A 24,841-nucleotide genomic window follows, 5' to 3' on the forward strand; every position below is an offset into this window, starting at 1 on the left:
CTTGGGAGGGGTCCTCTCTGCCTCTAGGACGCGAATACTTGTTTCATTCCCCCGATAAGGGAAGTTCTCGGCTACGCTTTGCTCAAATACATCTTCTAGTCCTCTCTCTCTCCACTCCCTCCGGGATTCCAATTATTTTGACACTGTAATGCTTCATGGTGTCACTTATTTCTCTGATTCTATTTTCATGGATTCTGAGTTGTTTTTCCCTGGCCTCCTCTTTTCCCTTTTTATCTATTATATTGTCTTCCAGGTTGCTTATTTGTTCTTCTGCCTCACTTACTCTAGCTGTTAGATTATCTAGATTGGATTGGATCTCATTGATAGCATTTTTAAGTTCTGCCAATTCAGCTTTCATTTCTGCCCTTAGAGACTCTATGTTGCCATTAATTGATTTCTCCATTCTAGCTATTGTCTTCACAATTGCTAGCCTGAATTCCATCTCTGACATCTTGGTTATATCTGCATCCATTTGTAAATCTGCAGCATAAGTCATAACCTCTGAGTCTTTTCTATTTGGGGGGCTTCTCCTCCTAGTCATTCTGTTGATGGGTGTTTGAGGGAATGTATAGAGTCCAAATTATTGACCAGAACCCAAGCAAGATGCACCTGTTTTCTAGGGACCTTAGGGTTGCTGGCCTCTTGTTTTCCCAGCCTGTCTTCTGGGGGAGGGGCCTGCCGCGCTGTTACTCAGGCAACCCTGTTTGGGCGGAGTTGCCCTGCCCCCCTGTGGCGGGGGATGGGTTCAGTGGGAATCAGTTTTTGGGGCTTTTGTTCTCTGGCGGCTTTCCCTGGCGGCTTTCCGCGTCTCTTCCAGGAGTCAGGGCAGAAGAGACAATTTCCAACCCTCTGCCTCAGAGCAGAGAGATCACTGTCTGTTCTTCAGTGAGCTCTCCAGGCCACACTGTCTCCGTTTCTGTCCGTGCTGTTATAAACTGCAGCGTCCTGGGTTGTGCGCCACTCCGCAGTGCCCCCAGTCCTGCCTCCAGGTTGGGGCTTGTCTCTTCCTTTTGTGCTTTTAAAACTGCCAGCCGCTCCCAGTTCGAACGCGCGACCCCGCCCCTCCGGCTTCCCATCCCGGGGGCTGCCCTAGAGTTCTTTCCCTGCCGCTACTGGTCTGTGAGTCTGTGCCCCATGCCCAGTGCGCGAGGCTGTGGCTCACCAGCAGTGTGGGCTCCCCACGGCCAGGCACCCTCCCGCTGCCGTTTAGCCTCCGATATCTGCCCACGGAATCACGGCTTCCCGCTTCGTGCCTCGAAACCAACCGCCTGCGATATTCTGTTTGTAGAGATCCAGATCTTCTTACATCTCAGGCTGATTTCGTGGGTGCTCAGAGTGGTCTGGTAGATATCCAGCTCAATTCCGGGGACCGGTTGAAATAGGGTCCCTTACTTCTCCGCCATCTTTCCTCCTCCCCCGCCCTTGTCCATTTGAATTCATAATCCCCTATAGCTAACAAGTTTCAGCAGCTCTTCACAGCATTCTGAAAGCGTGTCTCTGTGGCTGTAGTCCTCAGTAAAACAAAGAATAAAACATCCACTAACCTACTTTGAGGTTGACTTTACTTCAGTGGACAGCAGGGTCTCATCTACCCACACACAGTCTAGTCCAGAGGACAACAGACCGATGGTGGAGTCCCAGTGCAAATCCTCCCTACAGAAAAATAGCGACACCTAGAGGACCGTGCAGAGTAATTCCAAGGAGCATGGCTTCTCCTCTCACCAAGGAAGGACAAATATAAAAATAGAACTAAGGTTTTTTTTTTAAATTTTTTTATTGTTATGTTAATCCCCATACATTACATCATTAGTTTTAGATATAGTGTTCCATGATTCATTGTTTGTGCATAACACCCAGTGCTCCATGCAGAACGTGCCCTCCTCAATACCCATCACCAGGCTAACCCATCCTCCCACCCCCCTCCCCTCTAGAACCCTCAGTTTGTTTTTCAGGGTCCAGCCCAGGCTCAGGCTACCTCTGTCAAAGAGCCAAAGCCCTCTATGGACTCTTCAGACTCTAGGGCTGGGACTGCCTATTGGTGAGGAGTGAAGTTGTCCCCACTTTGCAGTTCCCTAGCCCTCACTGGATCTTCCTCCCAGGCACACCTAGCTGGGGTGGAGGGTAGGACAGGATGACATCTTAGGAGCTGGGCCCCAGTGTACCCATTTCACTTTTGCCTTCCCTGATTTTCTCTATTCTTAATTCTCTATTTTATTCATCTTGGTTCTAATATTTTATTATTCCCTTCTTTCTGCTTGTGCATTAGTTTTCCAGAATTTCTTTACTACCTGTTTGTATCCTTTAACATCTTCCTATCCCCGCCCCCATCCCACCGATGTTAATCACCATTCTACTCTCTAGTTTTACAAATTCAGCTTTTTTAGACTTCATATATAAGTGATGACATACAGTGTTTGCCTTCTATCTCGCTTATCTCACTTAGCATAATGCCCTCAAGGTACATCAGTGATGTCCCAAATGCCTTCCTTTTCATACCCAAATAATATTCCATCACATGTAAATACCACATATTCTTTATCCATCCATTCACTGACAAACACTTAGGCTCTGTCCATATCCTAACTATTGTAAATAATGCTTCAGTGAATGTAAGAGTGAAGATTTTTCTTTGAGATACTGATACCATCTCCTTTGGCTATATTCCTCAAAATAGGATTACTGCATCATATGGTAGCTCTTTTCTTCCTTTTTTTTTTGAATTGTTTTAGGAACTTCCAAACTATTTCCCATACTAAATGAACCAATTTACATTTTACCAACAGTGCACAAGGGTTCCATTTTCTCTACATTCTCCCCAACACTGATTATCTCTTGTCTTCTTCATGATAGTCATTCCAACATTCCAGTTGTGTGAGGCAATATCTCATTGTGTTTTTGATGTGCATTACCCTGATGCTTGATGATGTTGACCATCTTTCACTTACCTGTTGACTATTTGGATACCTTCCTTGGAAAAAAATTCTGTTGAGTTCCTGTACCAATTTTTTATCAGACTGTTTGTTGTTGTTATTGAGTTATATGACATATGTATCCCACTTCATAGACAGTGTTTTTATTTTGCTGATTGTTTCCTTTGCTGTGCAAATGCTTTTTACTTGGATGTAGTCCCATTTGTTAATTTTTACTTTTGTTACTTGTGCTTTGTTGTCATATCCAAAAAATCATTGTTAAAACCAATGTCGAGCTTCTTTCATGTTTTTGTTGTTGTTGTTGTTTGTAGAAGATTTAAAGTTTCAGATCTTATGTTCCATTTTTAATCTATGTCTTGTAATTTTTGTGAGTGATAGAAGATAGAGGTACAAATTCATTTTTCTGTATATATGGCTATCCAGTTTTCCCACCACCATTTGTCGAAGAGACTATCCTTTCTCCATTTAGTTTTCTTGGTTCCCTTGTCAAATATTAGTTGACTGTATACGTGGGAGTTTATTTCTTGGGTCTCCATTTGTTCCTTTGGCATCTATATTCATCAAGGACATGGGCTTATAGTTTTATTTTTCTTGTAGTGTCCTTATTTGGCTTTGGTATCAGGGTGATGTTGCTCCATTGGCATTCTGGAGTCTCCCCTTGGTGAGTTTGTATGGCTACAAATTCTTTCTTATCCATGGGTGTCTGTCCAAGTCAGCAGTCTCTAGTATTTTCCCAGATACATCTGAGAGTGTTTGGGGCAGGTTTGGTGAATCTTGCTCTTACTAACACCTATAGCTAGGTCTGTCTACCTGTAAGCAGATGCACAGGTGGGTGAGACTTCTCCCACATCCCTTGGAGTTTAGTACTGGATCCAACCACTTCCACAGAGTATGTCTCTGTATGAATGTTTCATTATTGTTAATAAAAAGAGGGGTGTGAAGGAGGTACATCTAATGCCACCACAATGCTGACTTATATTTAACATAGATTTAAAATTATTTTAATGTGTTTCCATTTTAAGTCATAATAAATAATAACTAGAGTTAAATACCAAAATTATAATACTGTATTTTATGTTTCTCTTTATTAGAGATATTTATAGCTTCATATGATTTAGAGTTACTATCATCCTTTCATTTTGTCATCCTTTCGTTTCAACCAGAAAGACTCCATTTAGCATTTTTGGGCACATCTACTGGTAATAAAAGTCCTAGGCTCTGCATATTGAGAGAAAAAAAGTATTTATACACATATGAGAGACTTCGAAGGAATGATATCAAGTGGACAATTGGCTATATGGTTCTGGAGCTTAGAGTTGTGGCTAATCTACAGTTAAAATTTTGCAAGATTTTAACATATAGGTGATATTTGAAAATAGGGATAAATACTATTTTTCAACAAGAGAGTGTAAACACAAATAAATAAATGAGCAAGCACAGGGGAATTCAGAACATAAATTTTAAGTGGAAGAAGAACCAAAAAAAGAAAAGGGGGTGGGGGGATAAGAGGTGGGAGGACATTTATAAGATGGTTAAGCAGACTCTTCTGAGGGATGAGAGGTCTCAGAAGGAAGAGGTATTAAGTGTGGAAAGTGAGGATTAAGAATTTTCCATAAAAGTTCTCCACACAGATTTACTGTTTTCCTGGAAAGGGTGGATTCTTTGGTCTGGGGAAGGTGCATACCATATTAGTGGCAGTGGGAGAGGAAAACTGTTTTGTAAAGAATTGGAAGCAATTATACATGCAAAAAATTACCCAGAAACACATTTGTGAAGAGGTGAGAAAAGGTGTGATGTTCAACAAGTATGTGTGTTTTCGTTAGATGGAAGATTTTATTGTGTAGGTGAGTTTAAACACTTGTGTTAAGTATCCAATAGTGAACAGAAATCTGGATGTAGTACACAAAGTGATCACTGATAGCCTGAGACTAAAAAGGAAGGGAACTAGGGAAAATGTGGAGATATCCAGATTCAATAGGAAAAGTATTTACTGTAAGAGGGAAAGAGGATCATTGCAATCTGATGAGCATTTAAAGAAATGGAGGCAAGATAATGTGCCAGATGTAACCTGGGAACTTATGTGGATTACATTTCATCTTTCAATTCTGAGATAATGCTGTCAGCTCTTTTTAATGCAAGAGTGAGGATAGGGTTTCAACAAAATGGCAAAGGCATTTCATACTCCTTTTGGAAATTGGAATTGACAATGAACTAAAGACAGAGGTGGATTTGGCATCAAAATTAAGTGTCTAGGGAGTAGGATATGATCAACTTATTGTGACCCTTTCCTACCTGTTTGTGTACTTTTGTTTAAGATCACTCATCTGTTGTTTGGACTCTGATGCAATATGATGGAAGGCAGGTTGACTTTGGGTTGAGGCTTAGCTCTGTCATCATAGTTGGAGATAAGGGCAAAGGAGTGACAGTTGTTAGAGTCTCAAATTGTAAAGAGCAAACAATGAGATGTAAGTTAAAATTTAAAACTGCTGTTGTCATAGTTATTTAACCCATAGGGATTGATAGAATGTGATATTTTGTAGTTTGGCTAACCAAATTAGTAAATAAGACATGGCTCCTGGGGTGCCTAGGTGGCTCAGTAGGTTAAGTGTCTGCCTTCGGCTCAGGTCATGGTCCCAGGGTCCTGGGATCAAGCCCCACATTGGGCTCCCTGCTCAGCAGGAAGCCTGCTTCTCCCTCTCCCACTCCCCCATGCTTGTGTCCCCTCTCTCGCTATGTCTCTCTCTGTCAAATAAATAAATAAAATCTTAAAAAAAAAGACACGGTTCCATTATGGATGACAACAAAGTCCAAAATATGGCCAAAGACAAATGAGGTAAAAAACAGAAAAGACATTACAGAAAAGAGTCAAAAACCTGATAACAAGATGTCTAGATGGATTGCCAAATGGATGAGGCCAAATGGCAGACTTAAATTTGAAAAAAAAAAAAAAAACACATTATCCTGGTGTCATCTATAAAGTAAAGTAGCCAGTTGTTAAGTGAATAGTTTCAGTGAGGGATGAGTTAGTTTGTACTTCCTTAATATGAAACTTTTTTTTTTTTTAAAGATTTTATTTATTTATTTGAGAGAGAGAGAATGAGAGAGACAGCACATGAGAGGGGGGAGGGTCAGAGGGAGAAGCAGACTCCCTGCCGAGCAGGGAGCCCGATGTGGGACTCGATCCAGGGACTCCAGGATCATGACCTGAGCCAAAGGCAGTCGCTTAACTGACTGAGCCACCCAGGCGCCCTCTTAATATGAAACTTTAAAGATGTTTTCAAAATGGAGTAGGAGAAAAATATTCTCAGCAGCATTAAAGACAAGGAGTATACCATGTCCACACACTGGCCCTGGAATACAATGGGAGAGAGATATTAAGCAGTTCCACTTGAGTTAGTCCCAATTTGTTTTTTAAGGTTTTACTGTTTCATTTTTTATGATTATTTTATTAATTTTAATTGAAGTATAATTAACATACAATGCTTTACGAGTTTCAAGAGTACAACATAGTGATGCAACAATTCCACACATCACTCAGTGCTCACCACAATAAGTATAGTCATTGTCTGTCACCATACAATGTTATTACAGTATTGTTGACTACATTTCCTATGTTGTACTTTATACCCCCATGACTTACTCATTTTAAGTACAGTATCTCTGTACTGGAAGTTTGTAAATATTAATCTTTTTTATCTATTTTACCCGTCCCCACCCCCACCTTACCTCTGGCAACCACCAGTTTGTTCTCTGTTTTTAACAGTTTGGTTTTTGTTTGTTTCTTTGTTCATTTATTTTTGGGTTTTGTTTTGCTTTGTTGTTGTTTTTTTAGATTCCACATATAAATGAAATCATATGATATTTGTCTCTCTCTTCTAACTTATTTCCTTAGTATGATATACACTAAATCCATCCATGTTTTTCAAATGGCAAGATCTCATTCTTTTTTATGCCTAAAAATATTCTATTGTATGTACACCACATCCTTATCGTTTATCTATCAGTGGGCACTTGAGTTGCTTCTATATCTTGACTATTGTAAATAATGCTGCTACAAACTTAAGAGGTATCTATACCTTGTGAAATAGTGTTTTTTATGTTCTTTGGGTAAATATCCCGTAGTGGGATTAATGGGACATATCGTATTTCTATTTTGAATTTTTTGAGGAACCTCCATACTATATCCATAGTGGCTTCCCCAATTTAATTCCCACCAACAGTGCACGAGGGTTGCCTTTTCTCTTCATCCTTGCCAATAGTTATTTCTTATTTTTTTAATGTATTTTTTATTTTTTTATTTTAGTCATCCTAACAGGTGTAAGACAACATCTCACTGTGATTTTGATATGATTTCCTGGATGATTAATGATGTTGAGTACTTGATTGATTGATTTTCGTGTATAATTAACATACAGTGTTATATTAGTTTCAGGTACACAATATAATGATTCAACAATTCTATACATTTCTCAGTGCTGATCAAGATAAGTGTATTCTTAATCCCCTTTATCAATTGCACTCATCTCCCCACCCATCTTGTAACCACCAGTTTGTTCTCTGTTTTTAAGAGTCTGTTTTTTAGGAAGAGAAGATGGCAGTGGAATAGGAGGACTAGGCTCACCTTCTCCCACCAACACAACTAGATAACTATCAAATCATTCCAAATACTCCATAAATCAACCTGAAGACTGACAGGACAAACTCAACAACTAAAAGGGGTGAAGAAGCCACATTGTAGAACATAGGAAGTGTCGTGATGTGGTTTGGGGAAAGATGGATTCCAGGTGCTGTGGAAGGGAGGGAACCATATTTGTGGAGACAGGTAAGGGAGAGTAGAATCCACAGAGGAACACATGAGGAGACCATTTCCACAAAGTCATTGGCTGGGAAAATGAGAGGGGCTGATTTTTGTGAGTTCTTGTAACCAGATGGGCTTAAAGCCTGGAGTTTTAAAGGTCAGTGGGATTGGCTGGGATAGAGCCCTGAGGGTGCTGCCCTGCTCATGGAGAGAAGGCAGGCAAGCAACCCAGGGGTGGATGGCCCTGAGAAGTGCCTAAGGCTTACAGGGGAGGCATTGTTCACTCTTCCTGGAGCACATCTTTGAGAGGTGGCATTCAGAGAGATGCCTCTCTGAGACAAAGGAGCCTACCAGCACCATTTCCCTCCCATCCCCCTCAGCATAGATGCAGAAACACCTGCTGAGGGAAGCTAACCCTGATACTGGCTTGATTGCTGCAGGTCCCAGGCCACTCACTCTGATGCAACTGCCCTTCTCAGTTAAATTTGCATCAATTCCAGTGTGTCAAGACCCTCTCCAGAAGATCAGCACAGGACCCCACCACAGCACATCCCTAAAGTTTGGAGTTTTAAGGATCAGCAGGCTTGACTGGGATAGAGTCCAAGGTGCGCCGTGCTGCTCCTGGCAGGCAAACAGCCTGGAGACAGTGTGAAAATGGAGATCTGAAAAATGCATGGGACACACAGGGAGAGATTTTTTGCTCTTCTGGAAGTACTTCCCTAAGAGCAGCAGGCACAGAGACGCCTCTCCCTGGACAAAGGAGCTGGCTTCTTTTACCTCCCCGACCTCCCCTCCCCTGCCTTCAGCATAAACTAGCTTCAGTAAACAGCACCACACCAACACTGGATTGCTAACCTGATTACATCAAGTCCTGCCCCCCTGTGCTCTGCTGGTACTGCTTTTCTGGGGAAAGTGTGCCTAAGCCCCAGCACAGTGGGTCCCTTCCCTAGAAGACCAGTGGAAACCCCTGCACACACCACATCTCCCAACCAGAGATTTCTGCAAGGATTCAGTTCTAGTGGAAGTAAAATCAGGTCTCATTTAATAAGCAGACCAGAGCACACCTAGTTAAAACTCAGCACACTCTAGCCAAGGTCTAAACACTCCCTACTGCAGACAAGGAGAGCCTCAGCAGAAGATGGGCCTGAAGGACAGAACAGCCAATACAATAGCAGAGTGCACCAGGACTCACCAGAGACACACCCTGAAGCACATGCCCTGGACACTGTATGACCTCTTCTTCATAAAGCCATTGCACATAGGAGCAAGAAACATAACAGGCTTTTCTAACACAGAGAAGAAGACGGAGACTTAGTCAAATGCCAAGATGGATGAATACATCCCAAATGGAAGAACAATATAAGGTCATGGGCATAGATTAATTGAAACAGATATAAGTAATATGCCTGATGGAGAATTTAAAGCAACAATCATAAGTATACTCACTGGGTTAGAGAGAATGGGAGACTACAGGGACTCTCTTACTGAAGAGATAAAAGAATTAAAAAAAAAAAAGTCTGAAATTAAAAATAAAATAACAGATTCAAAACAGACTGGATGCAATGAGCACAAGGATGGAAGAAAAAGAGGAAGGAATAAGTGATATAGAAGATAAAGGTGATATAGAAGTGATAATGAAGTATAAATAAATAAAATAAAAGTGATATAGAAGATAAAATGAAGCAGAACAAAAAAGAAAAAGAAGAGTTATGGAACAGGAGAATTGACTTAGGGAACACAGGTGGCACATCAAACATACTAACATTCCTATCACAGGAGTCCCAGAAAAAGAAGAGAGAAAAGGGGGCAGAAAATTTATTTGAAAAATAATAAAACTTTAATAAAATAATAAAAAATAAAAGTGGAACCTTCCCATATCTGGGGAAGGAAACAGATATCAAGATCCACGGGGAACAGAGAACTCCCATCAAAATCAACAAAAGCAAGCCAATACCAAGACATATTGTTAAATTTGTAAAATATGGTGACAACGAAATATCCTAAAGTCAACAAGACAAAAGCAGTCCCTGACTTACAAGGGAAGACCCGTAAGTCTAGCTGTAGACCTCTCCAAGGAAATTTGGCAAGCCAGAAGTGAGTGGTAAGATATATTCAATGTGCTGAATGGGGAAAAAAAATCTGCAGCCAAGAATACTCTATCCAACAAGGCTGTCATTCAGAATAGAAAAAGAGATAGAGTTTCCCAGAAAAACAAAAACTAAAGGAGTTTGTGACAACTAAACCAACCCTGCAAGAAATGTTAAAGGGGAGTCTTTGAGTGGAAAGGAAAGATGAAAAGTGACAAAGACTAGAAAGGAAGAGAGAAAATCTCCAGAAACAATTAAAAAAAAGTAATAAAATGGCACTAAGTTTATATCTATTAATAATTACTCTGAATGTAAATGGACTAAATTGCTCCAATCAAAAGACATAAGATGTCAGAATGGATAAAAACAAAATGACAACAACAAAAGAAGACTCATCTATATGCTGCCTACAAGAGACTCATTTTAGACCTAAAGACAACTGCTACATTGAAAGTGAGGGGGGATAGAGAAACATTGATCTTGCAAACTGACATCAAAAGAAAGCTAGAGTAGTGATACTTGTACCAAACTAGATTTTAAACAAAAAACTGTAAAAAGAGATGAAGAAGGGCACTATGTCGTAATAAAGGGAACTATCCAATAAGAAAACCTAACAATTGTAAATATTTATACCCCCAACTTGGGAACACTCAAATATGTAAAATAATTAATAACAAGCATAAAGAAACTCATTCATAATAGTACAACAATAGGAGGGATCTTTAACATCCAGTTATATCAATGGACAGATCATCTGAGCAGAAAATCAATAAGGACACAATGGCTTTGAATGACATACTGGACCATATGGACTTAACAGATATATTCAGAACATGTCATTCTAAAGCTGCAGAATACTCATTCTTTTTGCATGCCCATGGGATATTCTCCAGAATACATCACAGTCGTCACCAACTAGGCTTCAACAAGTACAAAAAGAATGAGATCATACCATGCATATTTTCTGACCACAATGCTATGAAACTTGAAGTTAAGCACCAGAAAAAGTTTTGAAAGACCAAAAACACATGGTGGTTAAACAACATGCTACTAAGGAATTAATGGGTCAAGCAGGAAATCAAAGACAAAATTTAAAAAAATAAATCGAAACAAATGAAAATGAAAACACTGTGGTCCAAAATCTTTGTGATACAGCAAAAGCAGTCCTAAGAGGGAAGTATACAGCAGTACAGGCCTACCTCAAGAAGCAAGAAAATTCTCAAACAACCTGATCTTATACATAGAGGAACTCAAAAAAGAAAAACAAAACCTAAAGCCAACAGAAGAAGGGAAACAATAAAAATTAGAGCAGAAATTATATAGAAGCTAAAAAAAAAAAACAAAAACAAAAGAAAGAACAGATCAATGAAACAAGGAGTTGGTTCTTTGAAAAAATTAATAAAATTGATAAATTTTTAGCTAGACTTATGAAAGAGTAAAAGGAAGGACCCAAATAAAATCATAAATGAGAGAGGGGAAGTAACAACAAACACCCCAGAAATACAAACAATTATAAGAGAATATTATGAAATATTATATGCCAACAAAATGGACAATGTGGAAGAATTAGATAAGTTCCTAGAAAAATACATTACCAAAACTGAAATAGGAAGAAATAGAAAACTTGAGCAGACTGATAGCAAAGAAATTGAAAAAGTAAATCAAAAACTTCTCAAGAAACAGAAGTCCTGGGCCAGAAGGATTCACAGGGGAGTTCTACCAAATATTTAAAGAAGGGGGCACCTGGGTGGCTCAGTCGGTTAAGTGGCTGCCTTCAGCTCAGGTCATGATCCCAGGGATCGAGCCCAACGTCGGGCTCCCTGCTCAGTGGAGAGTCTGCTTCTCCCTGTCTCTCTGCCTACTTGTGCTCTCTCTCTATCTCTCTGTCAAATAAATAAATAAAATGTTTAATAAAATTAAGAAGATTTAATACCTATTCTCTCAAACTGTCCAAAAAAATAAAAATGGTAGGAAAACTTCCAAATTCACTCATGAGGCTAGCATTACCTTGATTACAAACCTAGACAAAGACCCGACTAAAAAGGAGAACTACAGGCCAATATCCCCAATTAACATGGATGCAAAAATTCTCATAGGGCACCTGGGTGGCTCAGTTGCTTAAACGTTTGCCTTCAGCTAATGATCTCAGGCTCCTGGGATCGCACCCCGTGTTGGGCTCCCTGCTCAGTGGGGAGTCTGCTTCTCCCTCTCCCTCTGCTCCTCCCCCTGCTTATGATCTCTTTCTCTCTCTCAAATTAATAAATAAAATCTTTTAAAGAATCTCAACAAAATACTAGCAAATTGAATCCAACAGTAAATTAAAAGGATTATTCACCATGATCAAGTGTGATTTATTCCTGAGTTCCAAAAGTGTTTCAATATTTGCAAATTAATCAGTGAGATACACCACATTAATAAAAGAATAAGAACCATGTGATCCTTTCAATAGACTCAGAAAAAAAAAAATTTGACAAAGTACAACACCCATTCATTATAAAAACCCTCAACAAAGTAGGGTTTGAGGGAACATGCCACAACTTAATAAAGGCCATATATGAGAAAACCATAGCTAATATCATCCTCTTTGGGTAAAAACAAAGAGCTTTTCCTCTACAGCCAGTAACAAAACAAGGATGTCCACTCTCACCACTATTATTTAACATAGTACAGGAAGTCCTAGCCTCAGCAATCAGACAACAAAAAGAAATACAAGATATCCAGATTGGCAGGGAAGAAGTCAAACTTTCACTATTTGTAAGTGACAATTATACCCTATATAGAAATACCAAAAGACTCAACCCCCCCAAAAAATGCTAGAACTGATAAATGAATTCAGCAAAGGATACAAGATCAAAGTACAAAAATCTGTTGCAATTCCATATACCACTAATGAAGCAGCAAAAAGAGAAATCAAGGAATCAATCCCATTTACAATTGCAGCAAAAACCATAAAGTACATAGGAATAAACCTAACCAAAAGGTCTGTGCTCTGGAAACTATAGAACACTTATGAAAGAAATTGAAGAGGACACAAAGAAATGGAAGAATATTCCATGCTCCTGGATTTGAAGTACAAATATTGTTAAAATGCCTGTATTACCCAAAGCAATCTACACATTTAACACAATCTCTATCAAATTGCCACCAGAATTTTTCACAGATCTCTAACAAACCTAAAATTTGTATGAAGTCACAAAGCACCCCAAATAGCAAAAGAAATCTTGAAAAAGAAAGCAAAGCTATAGGCATCATGATTCCAGACTTCAAGCTCAATTACAAAGCTATAGTGATCAAGACAGTATGGTACTGGCACAAAACAAAAACATAGATCAATGGGATAGAATAGGAAATCCAGAAATGAGCCCCCAACTATATGGGCAATTAATCTTCCACAAAGCAGGAAAGAATATCCAATGAAAACAAATACAGTCTTTTCAAAAATAGTGTTCGGAAAACTGGACAACAACAAACAAACAGAATGAAACTAGACCACTTTCTTACACCATACACAAAAGTAAAATCAAAATGATTAAAGACCTAAATGTGAGGCTGGAAACCACTAAAATCCTAGAGAAGAACACAGGTAGTAATCCCTTTGACATCAGCCAATAGCAACTTCTTACTATATATGTTTCCTGAGGCAAGGAAAACAAAGGCAAAAATAAACTATTGGGACTTCATCAAAATAAAAAGCTCTGCATTGTGACATAAACAAAACTAAAAGGCAACCTACAGAATGGGAGAAGATAATTGCAAATGACAAATGTGATAAAGGGTTATTATCCAAAGAGAATATCATTATCTTTATTATATTTATATTATCTTTATTATGCACAAAGAACTTGTGCAATTTAACACCATGAAAAGGAATAATCCAATTAAAAATTGGGTAGGAGACATGAATAGACATTTTTCCAAAGTAGACATACAGATGGTCAACAGACACATGAAGAGTTGCTCAACATTATTCTTCATCAGGAAAATATAAATCAAATCTGAAATGAGATATCATTTCATACCACTCAGAATGGCTAAAAAATAACTATACAAGAAGCAACAGGTGTGGGCAAGGATGCAGAGAAAGGGGATCCCTCCTACACTCTTGGTGGGGATGGAATGTGGTGCAGCCACTGTGGAAAACGTATGGAGGTTCCTCAAAATTTAAAAAGAGAACTACCCTACAACCCAGCAATTGCACTACTAGGTATTTGTCCAAAGAATATAAAAATACTAGTTTGAAGGGATACATGCACCCCAGTATTTATAGTGGAAACAGCCATAGTGTGCATTGACTGATGAATGGCTAAAGAAGAGTTGGTATATGTATATGCAATGGAATATTACTGAGCCATAAAAAAGAATGAAATGTTGCCATTTGCAAGGACATGGATAGAGCTAGAGAGTATTATGCTAAGCAAAATAAGTCATTGAGAGAATAACAAATAGTATATGATTTCACTCATCTGTGGAATTTAAGAAAACAAATTGTCATGGGGGGAAAAAGAGGTAATCCAAGAAACATGACTCTTACCTATAAAGAACAGACTGATGTTACCAAGGGAAGGTTGGTGGGGTAATGGTTTAAATAGGTGATGGGGATTCAAGAGTGCATTTGTGATGAGTACCAGGTGTTGTATGTAAGTGATGAATGACTAAATTCTACAACTGAAACTAATATTGTACTGTATGCTAAATCGCTAGAATTGAGAAGTGAGAAAAAAAATAAAGCTGGCATACTAAGTGGCAGAAGACTAAGGGAATGAGCTAAAGGTATAAAATATTAGTATGAAAATAGTTTTAAAAATCAATGCTTGTTATATACTAGCAGTATTACAATTTCTGATATGAGTCCTCTTTGTACTACTACTGTTAAGAGAAGTTGAAGAAAACTGACTGGTTAAGAACAAAAAAGAACACATTAAGTATCACATAAGTAAAATATAAGAGCTATGGATATGTGTATATCAGTAGAACACTTGACAGAAACATGGGAAATGAAAAGAGAAGTAGAAAAACGTACTAAAAATAGAATAAAACACACCTTTCCATGCATGCAGACAAGTGGAAAAAATGTGACGGTGAAAGCAGTAAAAGTAGGAAAGTACATTTTATTGATATATATTGAGTTTTACATTATGAAAATGGAAAATATATCTGCTCTTCCAGTCATCACTTTCATCTGTCACTTGGGAAAATGTTATTATGGACTTAGTATTAAAACAAACAAACAACAACAAACAGTGTTCTGTGAATGCTAAACCTGAGGTGTGTGGTATTTGTACTATAGTTATACAGAGGAATGTCCTTGTATGAAGGAACTACCTGCAAATGTGTGTATGGAGAGATGATGATAGATAGATAGATGATAGATAGATGATAGACAGATAGATACACACATATGTAAAATTTCTTGATGCTTGAAATACATTCTCAAATTTTCAGATATTAAACATAAAATTAAAGATTGTTTTCTGGAACACAAAAACTGAGCTAATGGTATCAGTTCAAAAATATATATGAAGAACGTTCCCCAAGAAGAATAAAAATGATCCCAGATGGAAATTTAGTGGTGGATATCTCAAGGAATGAGTAACACATTATAATAAGCAAGGAAGCAAGCAGAGATGGGTTTGCTAGACCTTCACTTGGTACTTCCTGCTTCGGTCACTCCTCCAGTAGCATGTAAGATGAAGGTGCAGGAATTGACTTTACATCTTTATAGATGGTCAGAATTTAAATGGCCATAGAAATTAGTCCTATCTTTTTTTTAAATTTTATTTTAACTTACTTAAGTTCAATTAGTTAACATATAGTGTATCATTAGTTTCAGATGTAGTGTTCCGTTATTCATCATTTGCATATAACACCCAGTGCTCAGTACATCACGTTCCCTCCTTAATGCCCATCACCCAGTTACCCCTCCAGCAACCTTCAGGTTGTTCCCCACAGTTAAGAGTCTCTTATGGTTTTGCTTCCTTTTTATGGTATCCACCACTAAATTTCCACCTGGGATCATTTTTCTTGGTTTTCATGGTTTTTATCTTATTTTATTAATTCTATCCCTAAAACTAATAATACAGTGTAGTTAACTAAATTGAATTTAAATAAAAAAAATTCACAGTGATATCTACTTAATAGAATTAGGAAAGTGAACCCTTGTTTGCACTTTTCAAAAGAATGCTGAATTATTCAGGTATCTAGTTTTTAAGTTACTATATTTAGTTAATATGAAGCTGTGACTTTGTGATATTTGGCTTATTTAGGACCAAGTGATATCAATTAAAAAAAAAAAACAGGGCGCCTGGGTGGCTCAGTTGGTTAAGCGACTGCCTTCGGCTCAGGTCATGATCCTGGAGTCCTGGGATCAAGTCCCGCATCGGGCTCCCTGCTCAGCGAGGAGCCTGCTTCTGCCTCTGACCCTCCCCCCTCTCATGTGCTCTCTCTCTCTCATTCTCTCTGTCTCAAAAAAAAAAAAAAAAAAAAAAAAAATCTAAAAAAAAAAACAAAAAAAAACAGGTACTTTAGTGCAAAAGTTAGATGAATTGGCTCATTCATCTCTATGGTAACAACTTTCTCTTCTTTATTGGCGTTCCTTGTTTGTGACAATTTAATGTTTCCATTTCCGAGTTCCCCACTTGCAGATCTCAGTCATTCTTTTGCACAGGAAATTACAATATCACTTCTAATATGGCTGAGATCTTGGCATACATGTGCAAATTCTCCAGAAGGCATCTTTACTACACCAACTGGACAAGCATGTCCTGTTACTCTGAGTTCTGTACCTGAAAATATATCCAGACCCTGATGCCAGCCTTGCCACTAATATGACCCAGCCTCAGCCCTGGCCTGACTGCAGGAGAGACCCTAGGGAAAGTGCCTCTTGACCCCATAGACTCTTGTGTATAAGTGCAAAATAAGGGTGTGCTGTTTTTTTAGCCATGGTTTTAGTGTACTAAAATTCAATTTTTTTTTTTAAAGATTTATTTATTTATTTATTTGACAGAGAGAGAGACAGCAAGAGAGGGAACACAAGCAGGGGGAGTGGGAGAGGGAGAAGCAGACTTCCCGCAGAGCAGGGAGCCCAATGTGGGGTTCGATCCCAGGACCCCAGGACCATGACCTGAGCCGAAGGCAGACGCTTAACGACTGAGCCACCCAGGCGCCCCTAAAATTCAATTTTTAATTGGGCTAAAATTAGTTAATAAATTATCCCTTATAATTCATAGAATATATAGTGATATTTTTATTTTCTTTCTTAATATTGGTAATTTGTGATTTATTTATTTTTCCTCAATAGGGTCTTATATATTCTGTTTTTTCATAGAATGAACATTTGGTTTGAATTTGTCTATTCTGTATATGTTTTCTACTTAATTTTGATTTCAGTTTTTATCTGTATTATTGTTTTCTGTTACCTACTTTTGGTAAAGTATGCTCTTCTGGGTATATTAGGTGGAAATTTGCATAATTTATTTTCAGCCTGTTACTGTGATGAAGTGTAAAGTTACAATTTCACCATGAAGTCCTACTTTAGAATCACGTCAGAAATGTTGCATTGTGCTCTTATTGTTGACAATAGAATACATTCAAGGTATTTTCTATTGTGTTCTTTATTTTTTCTTACACCCAAGGTTTATTTAGAAATGTTTATCCAATTCTTTGGGGATTTTTATGAGCATTATTTTTTCTTTATATTCTTTTTTTATTATTATGTTATGTTAATCACCATACATTACATCATTAGTTTTAGATGTAGTGTTCCATGATTCATTGTTTGTGTATAACACACAGTGCTCCATGCAGAACGTGCCCTCCTCAATACCCATCACCAGGCTAACCCATCCCCCCACCCCCCTCCCCTCTAGAACCCTCAGTTTGTTTTTCAGAGTCCATCGTCTCTCATGGTTCGTCTCCCCCTCCGATTTCCCCCCCTTCATTCTTCCCCTCCTGCTATCTTCTTCTTTTTTTTTTAACATATAATTTGTTATTTGTTTCAGAGGTACAGGTCTGTGATTCAACATTTAACCCCATTATTAGAAAATATGCTTTATATGATTTCTTTCTTTTGAACTACATTGAGAATGATTTTGCAGACCATCCTGTGGTCTATCTTGATGAACTTTCCATATTCACTTCCTAAGACTCTGAAGGTGTTAGGAGCATGTCACTCCAAAATATGCCACTTTGGCATGTTGATTATTTTAAGTTAAATGTACTAAGAATCAGCAGGTGCATGGAGGGCACTCTGACCCTCCTTATTCCTGAAATCAGGAGATAGAACTCCATGTGAAAGATGCACTCCTGTACCAGGAGGAAGGGAGACATCCTCATCATCAGAAACAGGGTGTTTAGGATTGAAAAGGCTGTATAAACAAACCTTGTTAATTCTTCTGCATTGACTACCTATAGCCCAAAACCCTGTGCTTTGCAAATTCTTCAGAAATGTATTGTTCCCTTTTTTGAAAGACATAGAATTTTCCTGCTCTGGTCACTACTTAGGGTCTTCATTGTCTTTTGAAGGCTCTCATGTATGTGTAAAAATTCGATGAAAAGTATATGCTGTTAATCTGGTTTATGTCAAGTTAATTCTTAGGACCAGCGAGAGACCCTAAGAGGGCATAGGGCAATTTTTCCACCTCTATGAATAGAATGTCTGTTTCAAAGATAGTGTGTTGTTTTGATGTTTAATTGGATCAGATTGTTTGATAGTATTTAGAAATTCTATATGCTTACTTATTGATAATTTTATGGATAATTACTTAGTATTTATCAATCACTGAGAGAGAGCCTGTTAAAATCTCTGACCACAGTTATGGGTCAGCAAGGTTTCCCTGTAGTTCTATAGATTTTGGCTTTATGAGCTGGATGCTCTGTTACATTGTTACATGATTTGGAATGTTATGACCTTCTCGAAACTGTCTCCTTTTCCCATCATGTAATACTCTTGATTACTTCTTGCAATAATCTTCACCTTGAAATGTATTTGGTTAATATCACTGGTTATTCCACTATCCCTTTGCTTACTAGAGTAAGTGAATAATAGTCCACAGTATATCCTTATTCTATACTTTTTATGTGCATCTTTCGTTTGTTCTTTTTTTTTTTTTTTTTTTTTTTGAGACTGTGTAAATCAAGTTCTTTTTTATTCGACTGACAGTCTCTGCCTTTATTTGGTGTTTGGTACTTTAAGTCCATTCCTATTTAATTAAATTTCTGTTTCAGGCTTTGAATCTACCTGATTACTTATTTTCCCTTCATCCTGATTGTTACTGCTATTGTTCCTCAGTTTATCCTTTCCTGTCTTTTTTTTTGTGTGACACATTCTTTTACTTTTTATTTTTATTTTTTAATGACACGTTATTTTAGTGTTCCCTGTCATTTCTTCTACATGGTGTCACTGTACACTCCATATTTCCTCCTTGCCTCTTCTTCCCTCCAAAACCACCATGAGATTTCTAGGTTTCACTTCCTGCACCTTGCTTATACTTCCTTGTCCTATTTCCTATTCCACAAATATAGTAATAATTAGTCAACTTTTATCATATATATTAATTCTGTTTTGCACATTAAGAATTTTATGATTTTTATGTTTATACTTGTTTTTTAAATGAATGATGAACAGAAAGCAAAATCTTTCATATTTTCTAACTTATTAACCATTTCTGATGCTTTTTGCTCAACTTAATGAATCCAAATTCCCATTTGGAATAATTTCCCATCAGCTTGAAGATATCCTTTAATATTCCTGTTATCTACATATGCTGGTGATCAATTATTTCTGCTTTTTTTTTGGTTTGTTTTATTTTAATCAGGAAAGTCTTTATTTTGTCATAATTCGTGAAGGACATGGATGCTTGAATTCCGAAGGTCGTTTTTCCATTATTTTTATTTTTTCAGCCCTTGAAATGTGTCTTTCTGTTGTCATCTGGCTACCAGATTTTGATGGAAACTCAGTGATGACTTTTAGCTGTTCTTCCCTGTATTCAATATGCCCTTTCTTCCTGTGGTTACTGGCAAATTTTATCTTTAGTGTAGGTTTATAGCAGTTTGGTTAGTATGTGCCTAGATGTTATTAACTTTATAAAGATCTTTTTTGACTTTTGCTATCCTTTTTTTTTTTCTTTGTGGAACTCTGTCACTTTTAAAATTTGAATTGGGCATTATTCAGTCACTTTTTTTATTATTATGTTTTATTAGTCACCGTACAGTACTTCATTATTTTTGATGTAGTGTTCCATGATTCATTGTTTGCATATAACAGCAGTGCTCCTTACAATATGTGCCCTCCTTAATAACCATCACTGGGCTAACCCATCCCCCAATCCCCCCTCCCCTCTGAAACCCTTAGTTTGTTTCCCATAATCCATAGTCTCGCATGGTTCCTCTCCCTCTCTGATTTCCCTCCTTCATTTTTCCCTTCCTTCTCCTAATGTCCTCCATGCTATTCCTTATGTTCCACATATGTGAAACCACATGAAAATTGTCTTTTCTCTGCTTGACTTATTTCATTTAGCATAATCCCCTCCAGTTCCATCCATGTCGATGCAAATGGTCAAATAGCATATGATTTCAGTCATATGTGGAATTTAAGAAACATACTGATGAACATAGGGGAAGGAAGGGTAAAAGTGGATAAAAAACAGAGAGAGAGACAAACCATAAGAGACTCTTAGCTACAGAGAACAAACTAAGTGTTTCTGGAGAGGAGTTAGATGGGGGATAGGGTAACTGGGGGATGGGCAGTAAGGAGGGCACTTGATATAATGAGCATATAATGAGTGTTGTGTGCAACTGATGAATCACTAAATTCTACCTCTGAAACTAACAGTACAGTATATGTTAACTAACTTGAATTTAAATAAAACTGTAAAAAAAGAAATTAAAAAAAAAAAGATTATTTGACCATATAGTTGTGGGTCAGTTTCTGTGTTTTCTATTCCGTCCCATTGATCAGTGTGTCTATTTTTATGCCAGTACCATACTGTCTTGATCACTACAGCTTTGTAATATAGCTTGAACTCCAGAATCATGAATTCCCCAGCTTAGTTTATTTTTTCAGGATTGCTTTGGTTATTCAGGGTCCTTCATGGTTTCATATATGTTTTAGGATTGTTTGTTCTTGCTTTGTGAAACATGCTGGTGGTATTTGGATAGGGGTTGAATTAAATATGTAGATTGGTTTTGGTAGTATAGACATTTTTAACAGTGTTTGTTCTTCCAGTCCATGAACATGGAATGTTTTCCATTTCTTTTTGTCCTCTTCAATGTCTTTCATAATTTTTCTATAATTTTCAGAGTACAGGTCTTTTACCTCTTTGGTTACATTTATTCCTATGTATCCTATTGTTTTTGGTGAAATTTTAAATGGGATTGATTCCTTGGTTTCTTTTTCTGATACTTCATTATTGGTGTATAGAAATGCAACAGATTTCTGTACATTAAAGTTATATCCTGACACGTTTCTAAATTCATATATTAGTTGTAGCAATATTTTGGTCGAGAATTTCAGGTTTTCTATTTAGAGTATCATGTCATCTACAGTTAGTGAAATTTTTACATATTCCTTGCTGATTTGGATGTCTGTTATTCCTTTTTGTTTCTGATTGCTGTCACTAGGAATTCCAGTACTATGTTAAATAATAATGGTGAGAGTGGTCATTCCTGTCTTGTTCCTGACTTTAGAGGAATAACTCTCAGTTTTCCCCATTGAAGATATTAGTACTGTGTCTTTCATATATGGCCTTAATGGTGTTGAATAATGTTCCCTTTATCCGTAGTTTGTTGAGGGTTTTTTATGAAGAATGGATGCTGTATTTTGTCAAATGCTTTTTCTGTATCTATTGAAAGGATCATATGGTTCTTATCCTTTCTTTTATTAATGTTGTGTATCATGTTGATTGGTTTGCAAATACTGACCCAGCCCTGCAGCCCAGGAATAAATCCCACTTGATCATGGTGAATAATTCTTTTAATGTGTTGTTGAATTAGCTTTTCTGGTTATTTGTTTAGAATTTTTGCATCCATGTTCATGAGGAATATTGGCCTGTAATTCTCCTTTTTAGTGAGGTCTTTGGTTTTGGAATCAAGGTAATGCTGGCCTCGTGGAATGAGTTTTGGAAGTTTTCCTCCCATTTCTATTTTTTGGAACATTTTGGAAAAAAATAGGTATTAATTCTTTTTAATGTCTAGTAGAATCCCCCTGAGAAGCCATCTGGTCCCTGGGCTTTTGTTTGTTGGGAGAGTTTTGAATACTGGTTCAATTTGTTTGCTTGTAATGGGTCAGTTCAAATTTTCAGTTTTTTTTCTGTTTCAGTTTTGGTAGTTTGTATGTTTCTAGGGATTTATCCATTTATTCCAGATTTCTCAGTTTGTTGGCATAATTTTTTTCAAAATATTCTCTTTTAATCATTTGTATTTCTGGGGTGTTGGTTTTGATCGCTCCTCTTTCATTTATGATTTTATTTATTTGGTTCCTTCTGCTTTTCTTTTTGATGAGTGGCTAGGGGTTTATAAATTTTATTAATTCTTTCAAAGAACTAGCTCTTAGTTTCACTGATCTGTTCAACTGTTTTTGTTTCTATATAATTTATTTCTGCTCTAATCTTTATTACTTCCCTCTGCTAAATTTAGGCTTTATTTTCTGTTCCTTTTCTAGCTCCTTTAGGGGTAAGGTTAGGTTGTGTATTTGATGTCTTTCTTGCTCCTCAAAGGAGGCCTGTATTGCAATATATTTTCCTCTTAGGACTGCCTTGGCTGCATCCCAAATGTTTTGGACTGTCATGTTGTTTTGTTGTGTTTTGTTTTGTTGTGTTGTGTTGTGTTGTTTTTGTTTTTTTCATTTTCATGAACTTCCTTTTACTTTTTTATTTCTTATTTAATTTCCTGGTTAGCCCATGGATGGGTTGTTCTTTAATCATGGTAGGATGTTCTTTAATCTCCATGTATTTGTGGTCTTTCCATTTTTTTTTTTTTCTTGTGTTTGATAGTGTTGTGCTCTGAAAATATGCCTGGTATGATCTCAGTCTTTTTGAACTTGTTGAAGGCCAATCTGTGAACAAGTATGTGATCTATTGTGGAGAATATTCCATGTACATTTGAGAAGATTGTGTATTCTGCTGCTTTAGAATGAAATGTTCTGAATATATCTGGTCCTGTGTGTCATTCAAAGCCATTGTTTCCTTGTTGATTTTCTGCCTAGATGATCTGTCCCTTGATATGTGTGGTGTTAAAGTACCCTACTATTATTATATTATTATCAATGAGTTTCTTTATGCCTGTTATTAATTGTTTTATGTATTTGGATGCTCCCAATGTGGGGGCATAAATATTTACAATTGTTAAATCTTCTTGTTGGTTAGACCCCTTTATTATGATAATGTTCCCTTCTTCATCTCTTGTTACAGTCTTTGTTTTGAAATCTAGCTTGTCTGATATATGTATGTCTACTCTGGCTTCCTTTTGACATCCATTAGCATTATAGATGATTCTCCATCCCCTCACTTTCAATCTGGAGGTGTCTTTAGGTCTATTATTTTCAGTAGACTTTATATTTGTAGGGGATATATATTCAGAGCAAACTTGAGCAGTAACTATAGAGTGCCTGTATAATTATTCAACCCCACACTTCACAGCCTTGCCCATTAGCAACCCTATCAGAGTGGCACAGTTCTTAAAAACCATGGGCCTACATTAACGAAGCATTGTCACCCAAAGTTCATCATCTACATTAGAGTTTACTCCCTGATGTTTTATATTCTGTGGTTTTTGACAAATGACATGGATCCACATTTAAAGTGTGATAGGGAATAACTTCCCTTCTCTCAAAAATCCTCTGTCTTCATCTTGTTCACCCTTCCCTCCTTCCAATGTCTGGAAACCACTGATAGTGTTTTGTCTCCATGATTTGGCCTTTCCCAGAATGCCATATGGTTGGAATCCTACAGTATGTAGCCTCTTCAGATTGGCTTCATTCACTTAATACATAATTAAGGTTCCCACATGTCTTTTCTTTGCTTGATAGCTCATTTCTTTTTAGCATGAATAGTATTCCATTCTTTAGATGTACCACAGTTTATCTATCCATTGAAAGATATCTTTGAAACATATCTTTGTCACTTCCAACTTTGGGCAATTATAAATGAAACTGCTATAAGCATCCATGTGCAAGATTTTACTTGAACATAATTTTTTAACTCCTTTATGTAAATACTAAGAGAAGTGATTGATAGATTATATAAGAGTATATTTAGTTTCATAAGAAATTGCCAAACTGTGTTCCAAAATGGTTGTATTATTTTGCATTCCCACCAGCAAGGAATGAGAATTCCTATTCCCCACATTCTCACTAGCATTTGGTATTGTCCGTGTTTTGGATTTTGACCATTCTAGTAGATGTGCAGTAGTAGCTCATTGTTTTTATAATTTGCAAACAATTCCCTAATGACATATGATGTTGAGCATCTTTTCGTGTGCCCATCCCCCCACATTCTTGTGTCGCTTTGCAGGATTTAAATCCCTTTGAGCCCTCAAACACAGAACTAACTGGAGCCAGAGAATTAATGATACCTGCCTTTCCTGGCCCTTGTGACTTCAATCAACTAGGACCCCTACTCTGTCAATTTAGGAAAACTTTACCTCAATTCTACACTAAATTCTCCTTTGCCAAGCCCCTTTATAAATACACATGCACACTTAGCTTAAAACTTTCCCAGTTTTGTTGTTCAGGGAGATACTGCTTTGGGAAATATCCCAGTGTGTGTGTGCTCTCCCTCTCTCTCCAAATATATATACATACGTATATGTATATATGTGTATATATTTGGGTTTTTTTGGCACCTGGGTGGCTCAGTTGGGTGTCTGCCTTCAGCTCAAGTCATGATCCCAGGGTCCTGGGATTGAACCCTTCATCAGGCTCCCTAGCTTCTCCCTCTCCTCCCCATTCATGCTCTCTCTCTTTCTCTCTCTCAAATAAATAAAATATTTTTTAAAAATTAAAAAAATAAATGTTTATTTGCTTTTTTGGGGGG

General features: G+C 37.4%; 1 long non-coding RNA gene across 1 annotated transcript in view; it reads left to right on the forward strand.

Moving 5' to 3' along the window:
- The first annotated feature begins 3,525 nt into the window (after nucleotides 1-3,525).
- Nucleotides 3,526-24,841, forward strand: part of LOC118527723 (uncharacterized) — a 33,681-nt gene continuing 12,365 nt past the window's right edge. Inside the window, exon 1 of the long non-coding RNA XR_013445903.1 lies at nucleotides 3,526-3,591. This is a non-coding gene — a long non-coding RNA (uncharacterized LOC118527723). The remainder of the gene's footprint in view (nucleotides 3,592-24,841) is intronic.

This window comes from Halichoerus grypus, chromosome 2, assembly GCF_964656455.1.
Source record: "Halichoerus grypus chromosome 2, mHalGry1.hap1.1, whole genome shotgun sequence".
Classification (NCBI taxonomy): Eukaryota; Metazoa; Chordata; class Mammalia; order Carnivora; family Phocidae; genus Halichoerus; species Halichoerus grypus.